A 20,907-nucleotide genomic window follows, 5' to 3' on the forward strand; every position below is an offset into this window, starting at 1 on the left:
AATGTCGCCAGAATCGACCGCGTAACTACTTCGTCCAAGCCTTTTGTCGATCGAACAAAATAATTAACGAAGCGAACTGGGAGTCTCGTTTGAATCGATACAATTTCCGCGCGTGCATGCACGCATGTGTGTGTGTGTGTGTGTGAAACACGAGCGTGTGTACGCGCGCATGTGTGCACGTGTGTAACGAGCGAGCAATTGTCTGAAATCACCGGTGTTACGCAACACTAATTAAATCCTGTCGGTAATCACGGCCGCCGATACCATTAGCCATGACAAACATTGTCAAACGGCGCAACGAGGTATAAATAACGTTCATGTCGGCGGCGATACCTCGAGCCGAATATAACCGACGTTATAATAGTCATCGGCGCAATTTAGTCACGTCCTCGTCTATTAAGCCGCGATCGCTCGCAGACAATCGCTCGCGGAGGCGGACATCGTGACATCAGGAACAAAGATGTCTAAAACCCGATATGGAACTTTCGATTTTGTTAATTGTACACGCGCGATCGAGTGCAATTTCCCTATGCGTATGTAACTTAAGGATATATCAAAAGTTCTATTTTATTTTAAATTTTATCGCACACGAATAGATTTATGCCTCTCGCGCGATTACACTTTTATACATATTCATAAACTGGCGAATTCTAAATCCGTCAAACAATGTACACGAGGCGGCAATAAAAATGTTTTGCTCACTTGAGGATCAAAATGCAAGAAACTACTCGGGTAATTTCATTAGTCTCCTTGATGGCCAAGGTGTTAAAGAAGAAAAGAAGAGGACGAACGAAGGCAGGTGTATTAAATTTTGATCGAGGGAGTGCCTCGTATCGCTTCTCCCCGGTAGACGCGTGTTTATATGCAGCCGCCTTAAAAATCCGCTCGCCAATCCTTCTGAGCAGTCCGTTCACGATTCCGACCTTTACATTCGTACAGCATGTCGAACCAATCTGGTCGCGACATCACGCGCCAAATATGCGAGGTGTGGCGAAACAGAAAGACAGGAAGAGAAAGAGAAAGAGAGAGAGAGAGAGAGAGAGAGAGAGAGAGAGGGAGAGAGAGAGGGAGAAAAAGAGAGAAAGAAGGACAGCAAATCGGCGCCCACACCGAATTCGCGCCACGCCATTAAACCACCCAGCGAGGATCACCGGTTCGATGCAAGGTTGCGGTAACGTGCACGCAACCGGCTACGAATGCAAGAATGAAATCCGAAATTGCTTCAAGCTCGCACGATGCGTCGAGGGTATTTGAGTACCCGACACTTCAGCCGAACGGTGTTTATCATTTCATTTATTACCGAATTAGATTCATGGTTCGTAAGAAACAATTGACGAGAAGGGATTTTATTTGCGTAATCGGTTAATGGACACGAGCTCCGTGAAGATCGGTAGTGGGATCGTCCGAGAGCGATCACGACGACAGCTCTCTTCTCTCGACGGCGCGAAAAAAGAAAGAATCACGCAGTCCCAATCGCTGGAGGGATTGGTGGAAGGGAACGAGCGCGGCGAGGAACGTGTACCGGACCAGTTGTGACACAAGAAGAGGGGACCAATGGCTATCTTCTACTACGGGCCGGACACATCTTATCCGCGATCTCATCTCTCACCCGGATTACAAACTAACACACCGGGCCACGACCCGCGATGTTCGCTTCGGAATTTTTATATTTACGTTATCGCGTGCCGAGATAACAAAGCCCCGAGTGTTCCGTGTAGTTTTTAGACGAGAGAATGCGGCACGGTGCAACGAACTCTTGGTACAGATGCAAAAATGCTGCTGGAATATCGGGGAGTGACTTGCAAATTTCGAATGAATCGTCGGCTTATACGAAACTCTTTCGACACTGTCACGCAGCTCGTTAATATATTTTAATTCTTAATAACTTAATTGCTTTATTAAAGAAGGCTTATTTAATCAATGGTACCCTGCGCTCTCCATATTGCTTGCGAAACGCTGATGCTTCTTTGAGAGCGAGAGATCATAGTATTCCAATACTGATTCGATATCCGCGTGATAAAAGGGGACATTACGCGGATAATTAATATCTACTTGCGTAATGACCCGCGTACTCGATATGTCGCTGTCTTTCACTTTCACTGGAAGGACAGAAATTAGTAGGCCGTAGCAAAAGGCTGGGTAACGGATGACGGTTATACGGTGTTAACGTACAATATATTTTTTATCTAGACTATATCAAACAGGCTAAAAATTCCCGTAAAAAACTGCAGAAAATTTTTTTGCTTATTTCCATTTTATAAGTTATGTCTGAAGTACCCCTCATATTTCACAAAGCCATTAATACTTTAACTAGAAATGTCATCTATCTGTGAATTCATGCAAAATTTACCTGTAATTACACATACAATTAATATATGTGTTTATGTGTCTATACATACGGACACAAAATTTTGTTGCTTATTTCCATTCTATAAGTCATGTCCTGGAGTATCTCTCATATTTCACAAAGCCATTAACTTTGACTATAAATATCGTCTGTTGTCGTCGTGGTCGTCTGTCTATGGTTCTATGCAAAGTTCACCTGTAATTACACACGCACAATTAATATATGTATATGTCGCAATTAAAATATGTTAATTAAAAATTTATGTTGCGTTTTTCTTATCTCAATAGCGGCAATGTTCATAAAAAGATTCATAGGAAAACGAGGAAGTTTACCACCAGTCTCTTCGGCATACTGTCGCAACGCACTAACGAATAAGATCGCGCGTCTGAGTTAATCGAACTTGTTCTCATTTATTTGTCAAGCCTCGTCAAACCTCACGCTCGGGGCTTTGTCTCCTAATCCCTAATCCGCAATCAGGACCCATTGTGTGGGCATCGGGGCCCACGGACATACCGGTACGCGCATGCTCGCGCAACCCGTCGTGAATGTTAAGGCAGGAGGGATTATGAGAGATTAAAATCGTGAGACAGAGAAAGATTGAGAATGCGCGAGGGAGGCAGGGGGATGGATGCTGGTCCGCGTGAGATGAAGATGAGCGGGAGGACAGGGAGGACAGGTAGAATTTGGGCGCGGGGGAGAGACGAGGACGAGGGTGTTCCGCTCACGAGACGAAGATGAGTCGCAACGTGGGTCCTGGCGGATAAGGGGAGGGAGGGTATTCAAATAAGTTGATTCGTTAGTCGGCCGGATTAATTTGCTACGACGGTATCGGATGTGCCGGCGCATTCATTAGGCGGACTGTCGGTAGTCCTCCTCCGTGGTTGTTCGTTCACGTGTAGAAGGATAGTTGGTGCCTCGTCGGGTGTCCCAACTGACTTCTACGGGAACGAGCCGCAAAAACTGTGCGGAACAATAAATGAAAAGGCAGCGAACACACTGTGTGCCTTGCAGAAAATAAAGGAACAAATATGATATAAAAACGAATAGTGAGATCAGAGATTGAAGTAATTAATCAGAATACTTTGAAAGCATGTGAATGAAATAAGTTAAGAAAAAAAATAGCGGCAAAGAGATAGATTTAAGAGCGTTAGCGAAAATCGTCGGCGATTCGATTTGCTCGTTCGAATATCAACTATTACGCGATGGATATATATATATACGTGGCTGTAAGAGTCTATAATATATATATTTGTCCCTGCATCGATAAAACAAACCTGACAAAGTTTCTGCCCGAGGTGAGAAAGACGCCCGACGCAGGAAACCGCATGTGAAAAAGAAGGACGTCTGGCAAAGAAAGAAAAACAGCAGCAATAGCAAGCGCGACCAAGAGAAAGAGAGAAGTATCGACGAGGATGAAGAAAGGAAGGAAGGAAGGAACGAGACACGGAGGGTCAGACTGGGCGACAACTATTGTCGCCGGCGTGAAATATTGTTTTCCATGCCAGGCACGGCGCGTATGCACGAATAACGACACGTCGATTAATGTCCGCATTGCCAACCGCATGGCCGTCTATTAATAGCGGCGTCGACGGCACGGAGATTTCTGGGTGGTGCCACCGATACCGTTGAAACAAAGCGGGACGAGAGGATTTAGAAATAATAATTCGCATTAAACCGATTAATGACAAAGCGATAATAGCTAGAGGAACAAAGGAGAGATATGATTGATCTGAAAACCAAGTATTTCTCAATTTTCGGCAATTCGCATGCCTCAATGACCTCGGTACGTTGCACCTGCGTGCATCGTGCGGGTACTTCTTCCATCGCCATTTTTTTCTTTTTCGACAGCGGACATTTAACTTTCCAATACGATCCGAATTATTCGCCGCGACATTTACGAGCGCTAAACGCGACATCATCGTTTAATTCCATTTCGTTCATCGCACGTCGCGATGTGAACTCACGAATACCAGCCACACATCCTGCGGACAGCTAATGTGAGAGCGCCTCTCTCGCGTCTTTATTTAATACCTCGAGTTACGGCGACGACGCGCGTCCACGCGCGATGAATTCCGCTCGACGTTTAATTCGACGTTTCAACGTTCCGGACGATAAACGCGTAAGAAAAGGCGCGAACGCCCTCGTCGGGATTTAATCGGACACCGATCGCAAACATCAGGCGCGACTGCGAAGTGTATTCGCCAATTAGCGCGATAATTCGCGAAGCGCAACGCAAACCTGCATTTATTTACACTGCAGCGAATCGCCATCGGCGGTAAACGACTTAGTAATGATAAGTAATACTTGAATTATTCATTCCAATAAAACACGTGTCTTCTTCGAAAATGAAACGAAAAAAGATCCGTAGTAAATTCATTAGGATAGAACGTCGTCATTCAGAATAGATTCAAAACGGATGATAATGCAATAATGATAATGCGAATAACGTGTCTGCATAATAGGTCGAAATATTTTCACATCGTGCAACCCGAGGCCTGGTTCCTTCCGATCGTTTATTCTAGATTGTTTTAGAGCAAATCTTTTTACTATAATTACTTTACTTTCCGTCCTTTTCTCAATTAATTCACGCGTGACTAACTGGCGTACTCAAACTATGATATGCATGCGCGCAAATTTAAGTAAGAACGATCGACGATACCGATTGAGATATGCACATCAACGGATATTCTGCCAATCGGGAGCGCGCCCTTTCCCACTTTCGCTCCGATCGCTGCGATTAACGCAGCGGGTCCCGGCGATCATCCTGCGCGAGATCAGGTCGGTCAACTTCGTAAATCGTCCCTCGCGAGAATCCGGACTTCTCGGGAGTATGCGCGTCGACGTAAAGAAGAAAAAAAAAGGGAAAGGAGACGCCTTAAGTGCGCCGCAAATTGCAGTTTATGTATCACGAGGTGTCGGCTACGGGAATCTGTTAACCGATTCGCGACGACGTCGTCGAGGGTATCGATTGACAAACCGGATTCCACGAAATCGCTCGTAATGTTCGATTAATATAATTTTCGCGCGGTGAAGAGTCCCTTTTGTCGAGTTCAGCGGTTGACCTCCGGATTGATAAGACGCGACTCGATTTAACCAGCGCGTCGTCCTTCGGTAATCCGCAGATCGTTTGCGAGTCATGAAGCGCGAAGACAATGGTCGCGCGAATAATAATACGCGATATATATAGATATAGAGGCATGAGAGCTAACTCGAACGTAATCTCTGTTGCTCAGGATATCTTTTCCCGCGACAAAGATGTTGCACAATCCAGCATTTAGTTGTTAACGGTTAGTTTTTTAATTTTATCTTAAATAAATAATCTTATTACTTACTTACAAATCGGGAATCAATTTGATGCTGATCTCTATTTGGCTTTATAACGATTACAAAAGATTACGCGTAAAACGACGAAAGATATTTTAGAAAGACGAGCTCGTGTATTCGTGTTTTATAGAATATATGCGAGGTTCTTACTGCAGGCTTGAGGATTAAATATTAATTTACGTTATTCTCATTTACGTCAAAAAGGAAGAAGGCAGATCATGCCGAGTCGATCGAGTTGCCTATCGACGTCTGTTATTCTCGGGACGCGCGTCGGATGCAATCGGATCTTCTCTAATTGACAGTGGCAGCGCAAAATCGTAATACTGTGACAAGGCTTGTCAGATTTACGCGGTATATTCGACAATCGTTCCAATTAAGCACGCGGCGAAGCGACCTGCCGCTCCTACAAGCGGCGCGACGCGTAGAGCTAAGTGTAAGTCGATGTAATTGAGAAACTACATAGTCGGGAGGTCGTGTATAATGGAGGCAATTAAAATCGTCATGAAGGTTCTCTTTGTGATCGGACGATCGACATGAGACATGCCTACAGCCCGCCTGAAATTCATTATGATCTCAGGCGGTAAGTATCGATTTGTTTCTCGATGTCGTCTTAACTTTCATCCCCATTCGTGTTACCTTGTGCTACATTATATTGTGTATGTGTGTTAACATTTGTACCAAAATCTCACGAATAATTCTCTAATTATTTTAATCTTTAAACCCGAAAACGAGTTGTGCAATTTGAAAAATACGAATATTGGCCGCAGAATTCGCTGTAATTAAATGCATTTGTAAACTCGAGATATAGGCGTACTTTTATATCGTGACATAATTTTATAAAGATACGTTATGATTGTGCTCGCGCGTGAATTCTCTGTGATTCCGGCTTGATTTTTGTTCGATTCGCTTGTTCCCTTAGAACTCTTCGTGAACTTTGGTACTTGCGGATACTTCAGTTCACAATAGGTAGCTAATAATGCAACAAAAGGGCTCGCCGTAACCGGTTGAACCCCGGAAAGCTCGTTTGGCTGCGTCTTAAGCCGCGTTAACAAATGCAAATCGCGACACGGCGACTTTTCCACGGGGATTAAGTCGGAGTATCTGTCTTTTCTTGTTCGGTTACTTCGATTTCTAACAAATGTCGTGCCTTTTTTACCTTGTACCGTATCGCATAATTTGTCTGGTTATAGATCGTGAGATCAAATGATCATTGTTGGTAATAAATAATACAATGCATAATATATCTATAATAAAAGAGAAGAGAGAAAGAAGGAAAAGTGAGAGGAAAAGTTTTATTTCTCTTTCTTTCTTTAATTAGAAAAGTTCGAATAAGATGTCGTTTAATGTGTATATTCTGCATTTCGTATTTTAGTACTTTAACTGTTCTTCAAAAATAACTTCGATAAATTTGGTTGTATTTGATTCGATCCTCGGATTATTTGCGTCCGATCCATTTTTATTTTTAAATAGCTATAAAGTGACGGTCTTCGCGTGTCGTTGATCGAACCTCATTAAAGCGTACTTAATTTTATGTCAAAGAATCTTTAGCGAGCGCTATTTAACGACGATGCGGAACATTAATTAAGAAGCTCCTTTACCATGTTTAATAGTGATCGTGGAAAACTTTGCATATAAATAATCAACTCCAATCTAAGACTGTACTATGATGGGATACCAAGTTTCGTTACTCATTCATATAATACAGTGACGACAAATAGAGATTTGAAATACAAATAGAAAAAAAATTAAATATGTAGTTGAAATTTTATAGTAGAAATAAATATTTGAAAAGAACTGATTTTATATAAATTTTAATACAAGATCCGAGAACTATTTAGTAAAATTTTACTTACCAGTTTCCGTAAAAGTCAACTATACATGCACCGACACTCTTTGTTTATAATTTAGATAATGAGCGTATATAAACGATAGCGGTATATGCATATTCTACTCTAAACAGTAACAGAGCATCGAAGCGATTAACGTTATTTTCAAGTCCTTAAAATAACACTCTAGCAGTTATTATAAATTAAAAATATTATCGAAATCCTCTAAACACTTCTCTTAGAATTACCGTGTTTCAGATTTCGACTGTCGAAGAATAAGACGAAATATGAATCTTTCAAGGCAACGCTGCCATGCCGTAATAAATGTCCAACGAGGAGCCATTTGTGTGTCATTCCGCGCGCGCATTTCTTGATCGCGTTTCACCGCGCGATCGATCGCCCGAGACAAAAGCGTCGGTAATTAATCCGAGCGAGCGGAGAGCCTAGCAGCGGCGGTCGTACCGGTAACGCAAAAAGATCTTCCCCGTCTCTATACGGCGCGGCGGGAAGCCCGCCGAAACGCGATTACGGCGTAATCGGCGGGTAGAAGCGAAGCGTGGAATTATCAGGATTTAAGGAGGCAACAAAGTGCGTTTTTACGAGGGTCCGTCCAAGGATGGCCTTTATATTCCACCAAGCTCGTATTCCCGCTCTTCGCGTATCCTCTCTTTCCTCTGTTCAAACCCCCCCTCCGCCTCCCCCTGTCGTTCCGGCGCGCACGGATTGTATATATGTATAAGCAGAAATACCGGAATAATCACCGCTGAGATATAATTAAGCCACTAATGACCACCGTGGACCGTCCGTGGTATATAGAGCGGCCAGCATCACCACCGGTCGGAGCCTTACGCGCGCCCCGTTCGCGATAATTATCAAATAAAATAAACACCTCCGAGAAGGGACACGTAATGAATCAAATCGGGGGCTCCCTCGGCGAAGCCGCGCCATCATCGTGGCGAGAGGCCCCGGACGCATTCCACCGCATGGAACGGATCGAAAATACCGCGAATGCGACGACGAGATTTCGGGGACGGCACTAATCGATATTATTACGCTAATAACGCGCTTTCGGACATAATGGCGACGCTCTCGCGCGGGCGACCCGAGCGAGGTGCGTAATGAGCGTAATTACGCGAGGAATGCTCAATCTGTTGGTAAACCGATGCCGAGCCGACCAATCTTTGGATAAGCAGCGCGCCTCGTCGAGAGATTTCACCGCAGGAAAATTAATCTGGTATATCTCGATAAACCGTCATGTTAGTCATGTACGCTTGGATTAATGATGCACAGAATATTGGACGAGAGTAGTGTTAATTGTACGTGAATTTTCAATGATAAGATAGATTGATAGTGATAGAAGAGAAGAACAGTTGTGTCCCTGCGAAGGGGGAGTGAATTTGATGTGTGGTGAAGTTTTCAGATAATATTTATTCCATATCACATAATTCCTCATGAATAAGAAATAGAGCGGGATATTATTGTGTTTGAGGATGAACCTGTAATCTCCTCCAACACAGGGCTTTTCTTCTTCGTGATATTACTAATGTAGATGTAATGGCTGTAATTACGCACTATATAAAGCACATGCGTGTGTGTGTGTTATATATATATATATGTCAGAAATAAAAATTGTAATTAAGCAATCAAATAATGTCTGTAAATTAACAACATTGTGCAACGTCGTAAAACGAATCTTCATGCAATTGTTAAAGAAACTTACGCTTCTTGTGACAAACAAAATGAGAGAAAATCGATGATAAGTGAAAAATTACATTACATATGGTAGATGACTTGACTTTTCAAAAATCTCACGACTAGATCTTCTTTCAGCTTTGACGTCTCTAGTATTTTTATTATCATTAGCATGCTCAGATGCGCCCGTAGACAGATATCCGAGCAGGCATGCGAGAAAAATGTACGACAAGTCGAAAAATCAGCGTGCCGGAGACGTGCATGCGAATATTTGTTAGCGTCGAGAATTGATCGCACGATTCATACGCGTGTGCACCTCCCGCTTCGTATGTCACGCGTCGTTCCCTGATGAATGTTTGCGCGAGAGATAAGGGAGCACATAATCGTGCGTGTGGGACAATCCGGAGAATGCTAAGCGGTATTTAATACCTGTACTTTTACTGCATATATCTGCCGCGCGCCATTAAGTAGCGATCGCGGGGACCGCGCGCGACCGATTTATATTAATCAAACAGGGTATACAGATATATGCACGCGCATCATATTCGGAGAGCCGTATTTGTTACGTTCAGTGCCCGTATTAAGCCAACTCGTTAAAACTTGTTACAAATAATAAATTCTTGCCGCGTAGATAAATTCTTCTCAAAATTTAAATGATTTAACATTATCCTATAAATTTATTAATCCCCTTATTACTCTGAAATTGAACAACACACAGAAAGCTTCAACAATATCACAAATTCGCATATTCCACGAATTCAACGATGCTGTTTCATACAATCGCAGCATAAGGAAGGAACTATTCGTGATATACGAAGGGATTCGCGTGTACAGTCACCTCAACCTTGAGGAATCTCTCAATTCGAAAGACACGTCGGATCTACAAATGTTTATGACAATTTTAATTTCAAGAAAAGATGACGCGTTATGGCAAAAACGGTTAAAGAGAAACGGATGTGAAACGGAGTAATCAAGGGTAATCCCCCAAGGACTAGGGAGCGGGTAAACGAGCACGGCAGGATTTCTTGTGGTGTATTGCGCGACCGGGCCGCTACCATGCACCAACCCTGGGCTTTGCGTTAGTAACGGGGACGGTCGAGGCGCCGCGCGTTCGCATAAGCCGCGATAATAGATTATGATAATAAACGGCATTGTGTCGACGTAAAAGAGCCTAATACCGGGCCTGTGTCATATTCATGATTCTCCGTGTCGCCCAATATCGCGAGAATTGCTGGAGATGTCGTAAAAATTGTGCTGCTCACCAGGTAGATTTCGTTCAGGAGAGATGATCCCGAATCTCTAACGTAATCTTGGATAGATCTATTTTTTCGATCTTTTTTCCCGTAACACGTGCGCGATTGTTTCTCATATTTTGTAAACGCTTGGCCTTTTTAATTCAATGCGCACGCCACTATTATTTCTTTTCGATGTCGAACGATTTTCAAGTTGCGCTACATCGCGAATATATTAAATGCAAACTCCTTCAAGATGGAAACGGGTCACGTGAGCGTTAACTATAACGTTATACGTGCGATTTTGTTAAAACAATTACGATAGAATGAGAAAGTGAGAAATAAAATATATCCTTTCTCGTGGAATATCGCCAAATTACGCTCCTATACATTCATACACATTATACTGTTATATTATGTACATTATCGTGATATCTGAATCTTATTAGTAATATCAATGTAATTCCTGCCATCAGATACATAAATAATTGGAGATTTCTCCAGCAGAAATTACGCGAGCGTTTTCCTCGCCAAGAAATCGCGATTACGAAAGTGCACTCGTCTATTGTTGCGTCCGCATCGAATATATTAGCGCGCTAATGATGTGTAATTATACGTCCCCGTGAAAAATATGGACCGACCGGTTATTGCCGGGACTTGCAGATTTTCGCCGTTTCGTGACTAAAAATCGAGCATAACGACGGACGCCTGCTCGCATTTACCTGTTCCGATACCTGAAGGAAGAGATCTCCGCAGGTCCGATTCACGGAAAAGATCTGATTCCGTTCGGCGCAGTTTTACGACGGCCGGCCGCCCAAAATCAATGCGCTCCACGTCGTAATAATTTACGGCCACTTTTAATTTTCCCTTTACAGCGTATACGCGTCGCCGAGCGAAACGTATTAGCGGCATTTCGGCCATTTTATCGACTTCGGGCATGTTAATCCGGGCCCAGTCGGAGTTGGCTCTTTCGGGCACGGCTGACGGAAAAAGGAACCCGATATCGTCGCTGGGAAATGAAGTTGAGTTTATGCCGACGAATTCCGACGCATGCCCGGCACACGCTGCGACAATGCACCGACGACGGATATACGGTTGCACGACGCGTGCACGACGATCTCGGGCCGAATTTATGCGCGCAGCTCTCTCGCGCGTGCTCTTAAACAGCATCCGTTTACTGCCGCGCGGCAGAGAAACCTCTCCTCTCCTTTTGCGACGTCGTTGTCAACCCTACGTCGAAGTTTCTACGAATTTTTTATGTAAATATCGGATGTAAAAGATACCCTTTCCCTAGCGAGCACACGACGGTGAATACTTCCTTGCGACAGCGCGCGCGTGCCATGTGCTTAACCCTCTCCAGCTTCAAACGTAGTCGTATATATTATGCAAATTATATATTATACGAAAAGTGATATAATAATAAATCAGCTAGATGTATCTTTCTAGTCCTTTTGATAGAGATAAAAAAAAAACTTATACATAAGCTTAAACGTTTCTCTCTCTCTCTCTCTCTCTATATATATATATATATATATATATTTTAGTAAATTATGAATTCAGGAGAAAAATATATTAAAAATGTACCTTCAATAGTAGATTAAATATTACCTTAGGACGGAGAAAAAGTTGAGAAAAAAATTAATTGCCGATAAGAATACATTCCAGATACATGAAATAACAGATTATTCTCTATTTGTATATTTCAAAATATACATAGTTTTTACTTGTACATACTTTTAATCACGTATTAATCGTATTAGAAAAGTATTTGAGATAAACATAGGTTCAAAATGATGTGACTAAAATATTTTATCTTTATATCTCTTAATATTAAAATATTTTTTAATTTTTCTTATCTGTACTATGATAAACTTCTTGAGATAAACTTTAACGTTTAACAAAGATACACACAAATTGTCGCTGCGATTATAGTTGGGAAACTTAGCAGCAAACTGGCTGATCAAACAGACGCGAAAGGGGAACGGAGAAATTTCATTTTTGTTTCGTACAGCTTCAAGAGTCGATTTAATAACACAGGGGAAGAATATATATACATATATACCTAACATCGAAAGTAAGAGGACGAAGGGAAGCCGGAGGTTAAAAAATAATCAGCCAGGATGCGTTCGTATAGCTAGCGACGTAGATATAGCGTACGATCCTTTATTTCTGTGAGTTTCATGAAAATCTTCCGTAAGAGGGGGTGGCCTCTTCTTTATGAATACGAGATTAGGGCGCCGCGGAAGCCACCGTGGCGCGCGGCGGTTCGAGAACTAAGTAGGAGCGCGCAGCACGAAACGGGAATTCGTAATCGACGGGACGGACGGACGAGACAGACGGCGGCCTACGCCACCCATCAGTTTATTATAAATTGTGCTTATTAGTAAAGCCGGTCGTTTTACGTTGCAGTTAAACGCGGCCCGCTAAAACGCTAACGTCGCGGGGACAAGTCACGCTCTTTTTTCGTCCCCTCTCATCCCTTCCCTTATTTTACCGTCGATGTCGAACTGCACGGCGGAATAATCGCTACGCTACGAAATTGCGAGCAATTCGAGCCGTAACGATACCGTCGCGTTCCGGTAACTAATTTTAGCATCACAGATAATATTACCCGCGATATATTTACGCCCGTTAGCGGGTTAGCGAGAGCCAATCTTATCACGCGGGTGAAGATAACGTAATTACATCGATACAAAGTTGCGTTACCTCTCGCGATTTCCTCCGCGAGCGGCGTAATAATTGTGATTAATGCTAATAGAGTAAACGCATGCAATTTATATATATATATATATATATATATATAAAAACTGAAATTATCGCGCGGCAAACATTTAATGAAAATTCGTAAAACGGATGAATCGTGGATAACGCGAATAAGAATAACTTGAGCGATTTTTAGGATTGACCGCGGCTCCTCGCATTAGCATGCATCACGTCGATTCCAACTCGATTCCACGAGGCGTGTTTTATTTCCCTCGCTCGCGATTAGTCGCAGCGACGTAATGGCGGGCGTGCATATACGTCGCATCGGCGGCGCTCAATCAACGACGTAAAATTTTACGGTCGCTTCGTGTCCTCGAATCAGTCGTCACGTATTTTTCAGCGGAACGCAAAATATCACGGATTCCAGGTCACCGGCTTGGGGTTTTGCGTGCTCAGCCTTAATTTGCGCGTCGGCAGAATTTCGCGATATGGTCTGGCGATATACTCGAGATCAACGTAACAGGCGAATTTGCGATCGCGATGTTAATTCCGCTGATTTTAGCGTACGCTGAAACGCGCGGTATATAAGATAACGTAAAAATCCACCTCGTCAGTATGCGTTAACAATTGAAGATTAAAAATTCTATAATAACTGTTTTGAATTCTGACGATGAATAAATAGCACAAAAATCTTTATACATTACGGACGCTCTGAACGGTAAAACAGTAAAAAAATATGAGTGTTACACATGCTTTTGAAAAACTGACTTAAATACCGATCAGTTCGAAGATACTATATAGCTTGACGAATTGAGGTTCTCCATGGAATGGAGTACCTGAGTTATTACCAAAATGTGTTATTTTCAAATGGAGTCACATCTAGATAGCACTATCACCAAGCAGACGTAAACTACTGCTGTTTTCACACAGTTTGCACAGACTGTATGTCTATGCGTCCCATCAACTCTATCCAGATATTCGCGGAGATCATGCAAAAACTATTACATCTATAAATATATTATAGGAATAATTTATTTCGCGTGGATTCCTAAATTGCCTTATACGATAAACTTTCTTTATGAACTTATTCCTACGACGCGATAAATCCGGAATAACAAACTACAGAAAAAAAGAACACATCCCTCCTCTCAGTAAAGTGGTATACGTCAATTATCTCGCACGCCAGGTACACGTTTCGAGAATTTACGCGCATTTCGCCGAGAACGCGCGTAGTGACGAGCGATCACCATAATTCACGTCCTGCATTGTTAGCGTTAAAGAACGAGGCGTATCGCCGCTCTTGTATAGCCTAGGTATTTCCAGTCGCTGCGGACCGATCGGACTTGACCACTTTTTCTCCGGCTTAATGCCGCGGACGATCACGGTCGTCGTGTCAATTAACGCGGCCGCGCGATAAACGCGAGTGCCGAAGAATGGACGCCCTCGTTTTTAATTGAATCAGCGCGAATCGAGAAACCGGCCCGACTTCGGCCGGCACCGCCGATCGGAGTGTCCATTAAACGGCCGATCGTTTCAGATAGAGAAAGTAGCTAGAGTCGTTTTAATGGAGCCTGATCGCGCGAGATAACAGGATTACGTTTCGAATCGTCATCAAGAGCACGACGGCGCGATCACGCTTAAATCCCGAATGAAGATTTTGACGGGCGAGTCCTTTGACTCGCGTTCAGACAATCAAACGGGTCGTAAAGTTAAAGATGGTTCAACGAAATCCTTTACATCGAAATCGACAGACGTGAAATTTAAATGGGTATAAGGTTTACGACACTGGAAATTATGTTTGGAAGTTCGGAGAACCAATGTAGAAGCGTTGCATTTAGAAATCGTTATTTTTATTTTCGAGTACGCTGTAAACCAACAACCAACCGCGTTATATTCTAACGCGTTTCTTTTAACCAATACACTTGAATTATTTGCGCGATAACGTATTAAATTGTCTACCGTACTCACTTATTACGTGAATATTACGAAAATTTTGAGGAAAACGTCATACATTCATCTCTTTTCAATATTTTCTCGTAAAACCCATAATAATGTAAAATTAAAATAACTTATTGACAATATAAAATAATATGAAGATTAAGATAACATAGATTAAGTGTACGTTCACACATATGCGCGTGTACACGCTTTTACCTCTCGAATAAACGGATGTCACAGCTCACGGTTAATTTTTTTCAGCGGAGAGTAATTTTTCGCGGTGATTTCAACGCACGGCGTCCGTCGGATTCGACGACTGGCCGGCGCCAGCGCGACGAGATAGCGCTCGTCACTCGCTTGCGACAGAAAGAAGCGGCGGCTGACCAACGGCCGCGCGTACGATTGTATTTCTGCGCGATAAAAGGGGTGTAAAAAAATATTAACGCGCGTTTTAATTGTCATGCGGGCCTCGCGCCTTCGCGCCGGCCGTGGATAAGCAAGTTACACACAAACGCGAGATAATAAATTATGACTATTTTAATTGCCGTTCGCCCGGCCGCCTCTTCCGCAAGAGAGCTCCAAGTCGCGGCTCGTAACCGCGGCGATAACGGGCCCAAACGATATATTCCATCCACCAATCGCTAATGATTTATCGTCGGCCGACTGTTAAACGCCTTTCGCGGATTCGACTTTGAGATGGGCGCCGCTCTGGCGAAACGAGTCACTTAATCTCAATCAAATCTTTTTTGTCCGCCCGTATACTTGCCCACAATGAGATGCGCTTAGGAGCTGTTAACGTCGTATTATTAATAATATGTAAGTTAATAACGTACGATCATAATCTTATATCGCAAGCGGATAAATCAGTTTTTTTCAGAGGTTTTCTCTTCGATAAAAATCAATTAAATAATAAAATATAGGATAATACGAGTTATTTTGTAGCTGGTTATTTATTTTCCACACGAGGTCATTTCCATGATCGCCAGCGACAGCGATTTCGCGAGAGAGCGATGATTAATGTATTTGCGAAATAATCGACATCGCGAAACCGCGCATGAATAAAAAAAAACCCGGTATGCTCGTTTAGACTCACTCGGTCTAATTAGAAATAGAGAAAGCGAGCGAGCGAGTACTCCCCACACGTTCATGTTGTCGTAATTAATTAGCCCCGGGGGAACTATTTTACCCCTTTCCCCTTTCTCTCCCTTCCTCAATTGACTAAACAAATTGCAGCAATATTAGAAAACCGGACGCACGCACTGTGAAATAAAAACTGACAGTGTTGTTACACCTTTCTTTCAGAGAAAATTACTTTCCCACTTAAACGTTCCGAATTTCCTATCTCTAGTATCTCTAATTAATTCTTTAAACAGCCTGCAACAAAATTTACAATTGTAACACACTTCTTTTACAGACATTTATTCTTTCAATTATTTTTTACGTTACATTAAAACCTAAAGCAGGTGTATCTCAGGTAGCGTTTCTTTCAATAAAATGCATTTTTGTCCTGCGATATACTTTAACGAGCATATTTGTCTACAATGTATAACAGGTTGATTAATTCTGATTAGCTTATCCCTGCGTCGTATCGTCAGGGTAAACACATCGCTGCCGATAGGCGAGACAAGACGATGGCAATTAGGCAAACGTTCGTGTTATACCTCACCATCGCGGGATGTCCCGCGGGATCAGTTTCATAAGTGGAGCTTGTAAAGCGCGATTGGACGCCGTCGTGAAATATCGCTCTTAATAGCGCGCGTTCGTTGCGCCTCGCCGTAACTGTCGCCGATTAACAACGAATAATTCCGGCCGCGCGCGCGCGCGCAAGAGACTATTAATTACAATCAATAATCGCCGCTCGTCTCTCACCCGCTCGCGCTGCTTCGCGTCGTGAATTTTCTCACGATCGCGGAATCATAATCACGGGGAACGGAAAAGACAGTCGGCGATAAATTCCCCTCCCCCGCGCATTTCTCGGCCTTTCGTAATTTTCATTCCACGCCTCCGGCAATGGCAATTACGCTTCCCAGCAACGCAAACTTCTCGTGTATATCAATCGCGTTTAATTAGTCGGCGAGCCGTTGTACTACCAGTGATAGCATTCGCGGGAATAAATCGCGACGTACGAGAAGTATCGGCAACGCGACACCGTTGACCCCGATGGTGAATTCTCTCTCTCGCTTTCCTACTCCCTTTCCCTGCTCTTCTCAAAAAATCTCACGCTCGCGCAGGCCCCCATTAATCGCTGGCGATAGGACCGGAAAAGCACTCGTTCCGATATCACGACATGCCTTTTTCTCTATGCCGAAATCTGTGATTTCTCTGTGTCAATGAGATTTTTTTCCAATAATTTCGAATATGATCAAGACGCAGGCGAAAGTAGTCAGAAAATTATCACAAAAATTGGAATTGTTTAAATATTCAATAATTTCACGTCACACACGCACTGAAATACTTAAGAGTTATTTTATTTGAAAGACAGCTAATGTGTCATAATATATTTTATACAATCAACATCGGATATAATGGGGAAAAAGCAAAATAATGAAAATTTGCTTTGTCGGATAATTCGCGTTGTCGGCGTTTTTGACGGGTACGTTTAAAGATACTTTTCCGAAAACAAAAATAAACAAAAGCGCGATATCTAAATAGCGGGCGGTATATGGCGCTAACAGACGTTCCTTCACACCGGTTTCTCTTATCTACGCAGGCATCGAAATCTGGCGTGTCGCACGCGTTTCCTCTCGACCCTCGCCGCCGAAAGCCAGTGCCAAGCAAATCTTGTCGGTGATTTTTACGTATCGGCAAGGAATCCCGATGCTTTTTTGTACAAGAACCGCTCCTACAAGGAATTGATCCGCGCAGTTCCTTGGGCGTAACGCACCTACGGACCCGAGTTCACAACATTGCGGACATTCACACATCGCTACACGCTACATACACCCACAATTACACACTTCCGAGTTTGTGTACCTGAAATGTTTTATTTGTGCTACATTATATCCAAAGTTTCGCTATTTTTATTTTCCGATTTTGATCTTCGGCCGTATCGCACCCGTGAGGGAAGCAGGTGCCACAAAATACTCAATGTACATGACTCTCTCCCGCAGCGCTTTTGTGTACCAGGCGGTACAAACTTTTGTGTGCGAGGTGTCAAACGTTAAACAACAAACACCAAACATTGATGATACTCTTGAAAAGTTTCACAAGTTTGTTGTGGCGCTTCTGGTTTTCGCTTTCCGAGAGCCTCGACGATGTCTGTCACGGTTAAATAATTTTTTTTCATTTATCTTCGCGAAGTAATCGATTTGCTGTCAATGATTGATACCTAAGATAAATCTTCCTGAACGGAATATAATTGAGGTTTATTAACGTTGATGTCCAGCTGGCATATAAAGAAGAAATCGTAACACGCTGGACTGAAACGGTACGAAAGTCGATGACATATTCCTAAATTTTTAGCGAAAGCCTGCTACTTGCAACATATGGAAACTCGGTAACTGCAGGGAACCCAATTACAGCGACTGAATTGGAACAAAGAAGACGCTCTTTGCAAACTGCTTAGATTTTTGCACGTCACATACTAACTGAATACAAACGCCAAAGAGGAACCACGATCTACATCGAGAACGATTTCAACGTGTGCTGTTTCAGTGCGCGGTGTGTCTTCATACGGGATATATATCGGGCGTAGAGGAAGAGAAAGTTGTATTACTTATTTTCTTTAAACGCAATGACGGATCGTATGCGCGTTTCTAAGCGTCTCTTCCGAAATTCCGCGAGTACGACACTCCGTACGTTGCAAAAAATTATCGATTAATCTTCCCGCTAATCTTTCATAGCACAAGCATGAAAGAACAAAAAGAACGCTTTTTGTGTTCACACGAATTCACATGAGAATCGGCACACTGGTTGACTTCGCATCGACGTCACTGGGTCACGCCTAAATCCAAGATGTTTGATTTTCGAGCGTCAAAATCTCTCACTCTATCGAGTTTTCTTTCTATTTATTTTAAAGCAGCGTTAATGGTACAGTGCGGATATTACAGCCGGAATAATTTGAGGTTGTGAATCTAACAGCTGACATTTCTTCGAGAAACCTGAACTGTCAAAGATTAATGTGCTTCTGAGGATGTTTACATAACTCTCTGAAATGAGGATAAAGCCCACTCTGTTAAAGGTTTTCTGCCACTGATCGATTATTAGAAATCTTATCCTCGTCTTGAAGCTTTGTTTTAACCAGTATTTTTAACCACGGTTACTCAGAAAATCTTTGTGTTGTATACAATTTGTTGTATATCATAAGGAACAATGAACGAACCAGAATCCAAGGAACCAAAAGATCAATAGGAACCAACCACTTTGCAATTTCGAAAGAGATGCACGTTCGCAGTGACGCCTGCAGAACTTCTCACCTGTCACTAAATCGAAATTTGAACCACCACGAAAGAGGGAAAACATCCCCGCACTTGTCAAAAAATACCACACGACCGTGAAATCAACTCTGATCACTGATTTATCGCAAAACGGTGGAAAAATAAATTTTCGACCATTACTGCGGCCATCACTGCGCTTCACCACGGCGATCACGATGAAGAGGCAACTTTTCACGTACCTGGGTTCATATCCCGAACTCTCGGTTTTCCTTTTTTGCCGGCAGTTGCACTCGCACCCTTGGACTCTCACTGTACTCTCTTGAAGCACAAAGCGACTTTTCCTTTGCTTTTTCGCTCTTCTCGCGAACCGTTGGCAAAACAGCGTCTAGCACTTTCCACTTTCAATTCGAGTTTCCACTAGGTATCCTGCGCGAGTCGAGGAACCACGGACGGAGGAAGCGCGATAGGAACGTTGAGAGGAACGATATTGGAGCACAACACACAGTCTTCGGGGCGGTTCGCGAGCCGATGAGCAAGTTTACCATCCAAACACTCCCTGGCACGTTGTGAGAATTACGGACATACGCCGCAACATGCCTTATTTTGTTTTTTCAATCAAAGTGTCTGCTTGTTTAAAGTATTTTGTTTATAAGTTTCCTCCCTTGCTGCAATATTTTATAAGGCGGTACCCAAAACTGCATCTTAGTGTCTTCCGGGACTCGACCCATCAACTCGCTCGCACCGAATGAATGTATGCTCTCCATGCACCGAGCCACTGCTTTTCCGTTTACATTTGAGAAGTCTCTTCTTCCTCCTTTTCAATATCTCAGTCCAGTAAAATTAATAAAGAACTAATATCTCCCTTTTTGTTGTTCCTTTCCTAATTGCTTTCCCTAATTTGAGTCGGTTTTCCAACGTGGCAACGCAAATTTCCTTTATATTCCTGTTGCTTTTGTTCTTTCTAATGGGCTTCCGTCCTTTTTGAGATGCGGTGTTACCAGGCCTATTTTCTTCTACCAATGATCACAACGGTAACGAACGAACGAACGAACGAACGAAAAAAAAAAACAACGCGTTACGTCCGCGCGAAGAAGCAGCCCCTCGGCGAACGAGCGTGCCAGAGTCCTTGACGAGGGGGTGACGAAAGTGCGTCGTACGTGGCGCGATAACGGCGGCAAGGGTTCTTGCCGGGACTCCGCGGCTCTCGCCTCTCTCTACACGCACGGATATAATATTTTAATGAAGGAAAGGCCGGACAGAGCGAAGTGCCCACGTCGGCTCGCGCTGCCGAACTGTTAGGTTCCCCGCCCCTCTGGCGGCTTCCACCCCTCCCCAGAATGATGCACAACTCTCAGTCCCACCACACACCGCGGATTTCCCCCCCTTTCGATCGCGTCATGCGCGCTAGAGGTTCTTCGCGGAGAATGGCGTAGCCAACCAGGAGTTGGGAGGCCGGGCTTTGCGCTTGG

General features: G+C 43.2%; 1 protein-coding gene across 4 annotated transcripts in view; it reads right to left on the bottom strand.

Moving 5' to 3' along the window:
• Positions 1 to 20,717, bottom strand: part of Zfh2 (Zn finger homeodomain 2) — a 140,875-nt gene extending 120,158 nt beyond the window's left edge. For all 4 annotated transcript variants that reach the window (XM_077407302.1, XM_077407301.1, XM_077407304.1 and 1 more), the window contains exon 1: positions 19,678 to 20,717. The gene's annotated coding sequence lies outside the window, so the exon portion shown is untranslated. The remainder of the gene's footprint in view (positions 1 to 19,677) is intronic.
• Positions 20,718 to 20,907: the final 190 nt, after the last annotated feature.

The sequence above is a fragment of the Temnothorax americanus genome, unplaced genomic scaffold (genome assembly GCF_048541705.1).
Source record: "Temnothorax americanus isolate GAGA-0224 unplaced genomic scaffold, ASM4854170v1 Scaffold22, whole genome shotgun sequence".
Lineage (NCBI taxonomy): Eukaryota > Metazoa > Arthropoda > Insecta > Hymenoptera > Formicidae > Temnothorax > Temnothorax americanus.